Genomic DNA, 8,908 nt, shown 5'->3' with positions numbered 1-8,908 from the left:
AAAACAAGGCACATAACTGACAAGGATATTGAGATATTCGACTACCTGACACCTAGCGTCAACATACATGTATCTACGAAGCGCAAACCTTCCAACTTGGAAGGCTCAGGTGCGGGAAGGTCCAATGAGGGGAAGGGATGTGCCACGAAGATGTGGACGAGCTACATGTATGTCCCTCGACAACAAAGAATGTCGAACGTTACAGGATGATGATGATGATGAGGATGATGACGAGACTGGTAAGACCATTGGACAAACCGGTCTAACTACAACTCGAAAACGTAACTAGTACCTTTTCTCTGGACATATTACTTTTGGTTCAACATCCGAGTTTTCAGGCCCTTTGGCAACATTTTGAGAGTTTTCACGAGTATACAATGTACTTTCAAGATTTTTCGTCTCGCACTACATGTACATGTCAAGTTTGCTAGGCTTTCTCACACTTGAACCTTTGTGTCATTAGTTCTATGTGTATGTGTATAGATCACGCATTTTTGTTCGTTTTAGCTACATGTACATGTACATGTATCTTCTTCTTTGTGCTGTTTTATCACCTCTCTACTGTACTTAATCCACTGTTTGTGTTCCTTTCCTTTGCCTTTATTTCACCTGACGAGCAGGCTTGAAAGTACAGGTATATCCTCAAAAACTATCAAGATGTCGACAGGACCGGTGGAAGCAGTTATTGATTGGTCCGGCCATACACAAGCCTTTCATACAGTTTGTGTATGATATGTAGAGGGTATACACATGACTTTCATACAGTTTGTGTATGATATGTAGCGGGGTAGTCACATGACTTTCATACAGTTTGTGTATGATATGTAGCGGGGTATACACATGACTTTCATACAGTTTGTGTATGATATGTAGCGGGGTAATCACATGACTTTCATACAGTTTGTGTATGATATGTAGCGCAGGGGCGTGCTCGGCCCCCCAACTAGGGGGGTGCACGGGAGCCGAGGGGAGCCCCCCCCCCGGCAATTTTCTGCAATTTGTTTGCAACCTTTCTTGAATTTTAGAGCATGTTTGCATACATTACAATTGCAATTACCCAGATTGAAAATTTTTGGGGGGTGCACGTGCCCCCCGTGCCCATCGCCGAGCACGCGCCTGTAGCGGGGTAGTCACATGACTTTCATACAGTTTGTGTATGATATGGAGGGTAGTCACATGACTTTCATACAGTTTGTGTATGATATGGAGGGTAGTCACATGACTTTCATACAGCTTGTGTATGATATGGAGGGTAGTCAAATGACTTTCATACAGTTTGTGTATGATATGGAGGGTAGTCACATGACCTCCTCAGTAGTAAACACACGTTGGTGGCCAAAAAAGTTGGTCCGGCCATGGCCTGACCACCCGGACCGGTTCCACCGAGCCTGGTTGGCAAAGAGCCTGACGTGTGTTTTTCTCCTTTAGTACTCTTCTAATAACAATGTGTTTCTGCACACACTGTCTGCACACATTGTGCTACAAGGCTGAAGTGCAATAATTGATGAAGTCACCGTATGGAGTGTGGATCTTTGAATTTGAGAACAAGAAGGGGCAGAACATGGTGTGGTGGGGAATGCGGGGGGGGGGGGGGGAGGCATGCTTACAGCTAGTGGCTGGCTTTATCGATTGTGTGTGCATTTGTGATTTGCCTGTTGCCCGTCATTGGAAGGCAGTGTATGTGTTGGCAGTACAAGGCGGGCATGGCATCCTAGGACAGGTTGAAAAGGCCGGAAGGTGTTAACACAAAGAAGGTAAGGACATCCATGTTCTCTTGACATCCATAGCTACAGTGCTACAAGTAATTCAACGACGGTTACGTCATCAACAACACAGCACCCTATCACGGCATTGACACCTTGCTCAAACTGAAGATGTGATCATTCGTAGTCGATGCTACTGACTGTGCCCCTTGTTAGTTAATATCCTCTCTCAGTCACCAGCCTCACATAATACCCAAGAGCCTCACGACCTTGCTCCTGGGCCTCAGGGCGCATTGGAGGTGGCTAGTGTCTCGCAGGTAACGTGGTACAATCTGCCCAGACGGACAGCATTGACTAGCGACCTGGTGACCTGGTCACAGGATGGTGGAAGTCGTCAGTGCAGAGTGCAGTGTTGAGTGCTGTCTCCAACACTACACTTCTACAGTACATACGCATCATTCTCCGCATACCTAGCATGCAGGGGGCGGAGAAAGTCAGCACCGTAGTCAGTGGTGTGGGGAAATTGCCACTGAATACCTGTGCTATGCTAGTCCAGAACCTTTATTGAACCAGTGCTATGCTGGTTAAACCCGGCGGTACGAGATGTGAAGATAGAGATTAACCTACTTCGAAGTACATTGTACAGGTATACTGATGTCAGTGATGGCACTTGTGGCGCCGCATGCAGGAACACTACTACTGTCACTAGACTGACCTGAGGCCTGCGTACATGCACACGTACGTGAAGAATGCTAAGGTGCACGCCGATAGTTCGTGCGTGGATCAGTGTTACCGCACCATTGCCCACCTTTGTCCACTACTGGCACTAGCAATGGTTATGCATGGGACTGTCAGTGTCCCAATAACAGACACACCTGTCACTGCTGGTCACTACCGTTACATTTGACATTGGGCACATTCCCTTTCTTGAAGTGTCAGCTGTGATGGCCGATGGGGAGTTCAACAGAAACGGACGGTATGGCAGTGATAGCCACTGTAATAGCTACATGTATGTACCCTTGCTGCGGAGGACAATGCTATGAAGCAGGTATTAGCAAGAAACCTTTGTGAGGGTCACCAGCAAACCACATTGTTTGATTGCCGGGTTAGTAGTCTGCCGCTATGGAGTAACTACAGCCAGTACAGGAACATTGTACGAACATAATAATTGTATTGATGTTTGAAGGTACAAAGTGTAGAATGTGGTATGCTGGCACGCGTGCAAGGTATCAACAAGAGACTGAGTACCCAACCACCAGGGGGTTATGTGCTCCTGGTTACCTGCTATCAATCATGCAGTGAGACTCTCGAAGGGTTTAGTATGCCAGAATTAGTTTAGGTCTACAGGAGTTCACGTCCTGTTTTCGCATGCATACAGGTATGGTGGGGGGGGGGGGAGGAGGAGGGAGCAGTCATCAGGTCATGACACTTTAACCACTTCTCTATCAGTGTAGACGTCCATATAGCCTATAGCCTTATAGGATTTTCTTCGCCGTGCTATCACTACACTGTACAGTGTACTTGTCTGTTTTCATGTAAGCTACTAGTACTCTTCCAGACACATTGTATACACAGGAGACTATTTTGAATGACCTCCAGGCGAGTCGTTTACAACCAGGCTGCCCATACACCTAATACCCCTTCTTGGCAATTCCGACGTCCAGAGAAGAGCTGGGGACAGACGATTGGCTTCGAAAGAGGTATCGCGTGAAAAGGCGAACAAGAAGATGGAAGGAGGGAAGGGGTCTGAGAGGAGAACGTTGCGTGATGCAGGAAGAAACTTTACTTACCACTGTGACACTGTGCATCACCTACGGCTGTATGCCATCATGGTTACCTCCCATGGGTATACTGCGACATAACCAGCCAAGCACCACACGCAGGAAGCACGTCCAGGGTGATGGTAGCTAAAACTGAGGCAGTCAGGATCTATTTCTGAACACCGTTTCCATTTTGTATGCGAGTTCAGGTGATACGCGGCCATTGCTGTGTGTGCAATCCTATTCCCAGCACTCGCGATACTAGACGTTTTGAGGGTACATGTATGTGACTATGCATGTATATATGTGTCAAGTGTTGTGTGACTTCCGTTGGCCGCAGAGGTGAGGAAACACCCCGCGTCAACATCCACACGCCAACAACGATGATCACATAGTAATCGTGTTACCCTGCCGCACCAACATCGCCACCATATCCTAGCATTCAACGGGTATCCACACGAAAACGCCGTACGAACCTCCTGGGGCTAACGTGTCTGCTGGATGACTTGAGCAGTGAAAGGGAATGAAATCTGCATGCATCACAAAGCACCACGCGAACGGAACAATACATTGCTGTGATGTGACCGAGTGTGAAGGAAGCTCTGCTCGACTGGCAAATGACTTACATGAAACGAAATAGCACACGAACAGTGACGACTCACACTGCAACACGTCCTCCTCACTGAACATCCTGTGTAACATTGTTACTTCAGTGCCTTGACCACTGAACCATGCCCAGGTAACTGGGCATGCAGTGGGGTAAATATAGACACAATCAGGCATGTACACCCGGGCCAGATGAGTGCCTGTAAGCCTGTATGTATAGAATATGGTCATGACAAGCGGGATACGTCGCCTTCATCTCTAGCTCTACATGATGTAGTTGCCTGTTTGTACGTACACTGCTCTTGCTGTTAATCTATTCTTCCAAGCGTGTATAGGTAGTGGTGACATAACTGGTTACAATCTTTTGGATGCACATACAATCAGTACATGTGCCATGTACATGTACATGACTTGTATATGCGCACTGCTACTGAATCTTTTTACTAATCATGGTCCTGGAAAAAGGTCAGAACCTTTCTCAATGATACTGAGTGATGGTGAAGGTTCCTATCTTTCCACCACCTGCCGGTCATACACATGTACAGATGTAGTTGAAATGCAAGGGTAAGGTGCGTAGCATGATGATGGCCCGTTCATGTGCCTCCTTTGGCTTTGATAACACACCACGTACACGTATAAATTTGTATTTTATTATTTAATTGCATCGATCCACGTGGATCGATATTTAAATGGCTGGTAGTGAGAGGGTTAAAGGATTTCTCAAAGGCATAGCCTATCGGGGGGATAACTGGCTTATACCAGTATACATACATGTATCAGGTGGATAAAGTCAATGCATAGAACCACACCAACTGGCAGACGTATGCCCGATGTCGAGCAAGTCCAATGGGGAGGGCGGCTAGTTGCGCTGGTGCCGGTTTCTTGGAGCGGTTTGTAGCCCAGAACATCACCACAGCTGCTGCAAGTATTCCTCGTGGGTGCATGCAGGCAGCTGAACTGACAGTTTACAACACCCACGTGCCATGCAGTCAAACATTATTCGGCCTTTCTGATCGGTTTGGAGGTGAGAATAGGTTTCCACCACAAAGCCATCAATGATTGTGTACTGTAGTGTGTGTTTGAAAGGCACGTCTTACTCTCTAGCATCATCGGCAAGATACAAGAATTAATAAAACCCCGCTCGCAAGTTCTCTTCCAGACGATCATAGTGTAGATAGGAAGATATCATCCAACGATGCACAGGTGCCGTAGCACTTGCAGCACTGCCAGGGTTTCTCTATCATAATTATAATACTGTGCACTAGTACTTGCAGTACTCGAAGTCCTCTCCCATGCAACCGCCTCCAGCAGCGCAAGTAACGTTGACCTCCACAAGAACAGCACATCCTATCCACTTCATCTCGTATCCCACCTACTATCTTGTTTGTGTTTATACAATAAAGTGATCACGAATTATTACTGTCGCATTGACCTATCCAAGTAAACAACATCGATGTAAACAACTCCAGGGTATTAGAACACTCTATCGCTCTCTAACTTAGTCTAAGCTTCAACATGGTCTTCTACAGTGCATATTGTATGATACAATACATTTGCTTCAAGGGTTTTGTCTGGATGATAATTATCGCGATCTTGGTGAATGGTCCTATCGATCCACGATCCGCCGCCGCACTTCTCTTCCGCGGCGTGGGCAATTCGATCATTTCTCAGCCGCTCGGATCGAGCGCTAGTAGCGGCAGTACTGATGAGACGACCGTGCGGGCTATCGACCTACCATCCATTCCAAGCGGGCAGATCGGCACGCCGTTAGCTGACAGTGCAAGGTAGGGAATAGTTGTGGCACTGGTGCTACTATTATAAACGACTAGTCGCGTTTGTGCACATCGTGTGCCACCAAACGTACATGCATAAACTATACCGGGATTGGGAATGTGCTACCTTGGCTTATCCTTCATGATTGTGCTCAGATGGAGGTCCCTCAGTTTGCATGGACATGCACCTAGAAACACTCATAATTATAGTGATGTAGAAAAACGAACCACACGATGCCCACTGGGAAAGGATTCACATAACCTTTACTTGTACGCGTCGCACTAAATTGCAAGTCTAGAGAGAATAGAGTACAAGTAATACAGATGACTTACCCATGCTGTAACCTACCAGACCAGCAACGAGAAAAACAAAGAACTATTATGCGACTAAACTACTACTACTAACTTCTTGGTAGAGAATGAAGTTGAAAGTTGAAAGTATGGACAAGTAAACTAGAGACTAGTAGAGTACCACACACCCTTTTTGTTTTTAAATTATTGATAGTGTAGCGCCTGTGAAATGTACGATAATATATTTATTATAATACATGTACATGTATTATATCGTACATTTTTACAAGTACTGTACTAGGACTCTACACCGCGTACCGTGCACCCGAGATGCTTGACGCGACATGGATCTGGGCAAGCCAGGCCACGCGGCTTTACTGAAGTGTAGGCTATTGAAACACCTCGTCTAACGCATTTAAAACAGGTGCTAAGACTGCTCCCTGCAGCTTCACACACCCAGCTTGTAAATCCAATTTTCACAAGGCGCCATTCGTGCTACCTTGGGCGAAACATATTCCATTCTCCACTCACTTCAGACTATAATGTGTTGGTGAAGGATCCGCGGTGCAGGGGTGCCTAGGGGATGAGGGGACATAATTAGATCGATCTGTCTTCTGTTCTGCACCTCCACTGATTGTAGATCCAGCACTTGTACAAACTCCTGAGAATTGGCCACACTCAGTGTTGGTAGCTCTCCACGGAGAGATCCGCTACCTTCAGGTCGTACCGAATCGTCGCTCTTCATGCCTGCTATGCAAAATGCACATGTACATGTATACATTGCAGCAGTACTAGGTAGAGGAAAGAGACTTGCGTTGTCTTCGCTCATTCTTACTACACTACACCGGCAGTTGACCATTTGAGAATTTCCTTTCCCCCTATTGCTAACTGTTGTTCTCTGCCGCCCATACGGGGGCCTCAGGGCTGCAGGATCATGATGATGATGATGATGATGATGTTGATGATGATGAGGCCTCCTTTATGGGCAAACATAATACAAATCACTCGACCATTGCGAAGGATTAGAACGCAAACCCAAAATAGCAATTGGATGTGCATACAGTGTCATATGGTGGAGAAAAGATGAACGGTTTACATGTATGAAGATGATGATGACACGTGGCGGTATCATTATTATTACTATTAGCTTGACAGGCCACATTACATGTAGATGTACATGTATGTATGTAATGCAGCTCGTAGAAATCGTGCGTTCGAATCTACTATATGTACATGTACATGCAGCTTATCAAAGAATAGTGGTAGCGACCCCGGTGATAATATTTTAAGGAAGTACAGTCAACTTCGCTAATAACGACTGCGGATATAACGACAATTCGCGAATAACGACAGAATTTCCATGCCCAAAGCAAAGTCTATTCTACCTGTACCCATAATTATAATAAGACTTCGGGTACATGTACATGTATATGGACACTTCGCGAATAAGGACACTTTTCTGATGCCTCGCCGAGTGTCGTTATACGCGAAGTTTACTGTAGGTTGTTCCCTACACCGGAGATCGCGCTTTTCCCGCCGACCTAGTTTGACACTTGGCTGACTCAATACTGCCATCCAGAGCATCCAAGAAGTCCATCCAGCCTTCAACTCGGCAACTTCGACTTAGCTTGTCAAGGATTGGAAGAGATAGTTATTATATCGCGGATGCCCTTTCCTCAGCTCAAGCCAAGGTCCGAGGTAAACACCAACTTCATGTGTATACTAGTATACAAATTGCATTTGCCTAAAAGGAGGAGCATGGTAATAGTAAATTCGTCCTCGAAGCGAGATTGTATGTGAACATGGCACATGTATAATGGATATGTGCTTACAACAGAGCAAGGTGAAATAGGAGAACGTTTTTTTTTTAATATAGGGGAAATAGGGGAAAGTGGCGTGTTTAAATTGACCTAACACTCCGAGTATTACGCACATACATGTACAGTGTACATGATGTACATGTGGTTCAATCCTCAGACATCATCTGAGTGTGTTTATTGGCATGCTCTTCTCTCACCGACGTGTACAGTACAGTCGTGTATAATCGTGAGGTGACGGTTAAACGCACTGTGCATTCGATGTGGAGTAGTTCAAAGAGCAATTCATGTCACAAAGACACCGACATAAAAATGATGTCATCGTTTCCCCACGGATAAAAGGAGACCGTAGACAGAAAATGGAAAGAAGCTAAGAGCATGACGCGCAGCAACGGATGTACTCAGTAATCGAGTTAATGAGGCGATTATCGGGCATCGAATCCCGCAAATGGACCACCGGCAGAGTATGGTATTGCTAGTCGACCTCTTGTCATAACAATCTATAGACATGTACATGTATGTTAAGAGTAAGTGTTTGGCTTCAAGACCGATTGCTGGATCTCATATCGATACACGAGCGTAGATATTTCTGTGAGTATGCATACGTTTAATAGAGCCGATGAGGGTACTGCCTTGTGGATAATAATATTCAAATGATGTACTTACATGTACATGTATATGAATGTGAGCATGTGCCTCGGTTTTCAGTCGCATCTAACGTTACGTATACGTGACATTCACCAAACGTATTAGTGGCTTACAGGCTCAGCACTCTAACTGCTAACAGACGTGCAATTGTGTTGATGCTTCACAAATGTGTTATTTTGCCCGTACGAGAGGCTCAAGCTTCGAAAGAAAAAAACCACCAATTTCCCACGCCAATGTGTACGTGTGCTGCATGCCCTGGACTGGGTGGAAAGAAGATAATTGAACACCTATATGCAGGTGTACACTCAATA

Source organism: Sycon ciliatum, chromosome 5 (assembly GCF_964019385.1).
Source record: "Sycon ciliatum chromosome 5, ocSycCili1.1, whole genome shotgun sequence".
Taxonomy (NCBI): Eukaryota; Metazoa; Porifera; class Calcarea; order Leucosolenida; family Sycettidae; genus Sycon; species Sycon ciliatum.
This window is presented reverse-complemented; position numbering follows the sequence as displayed.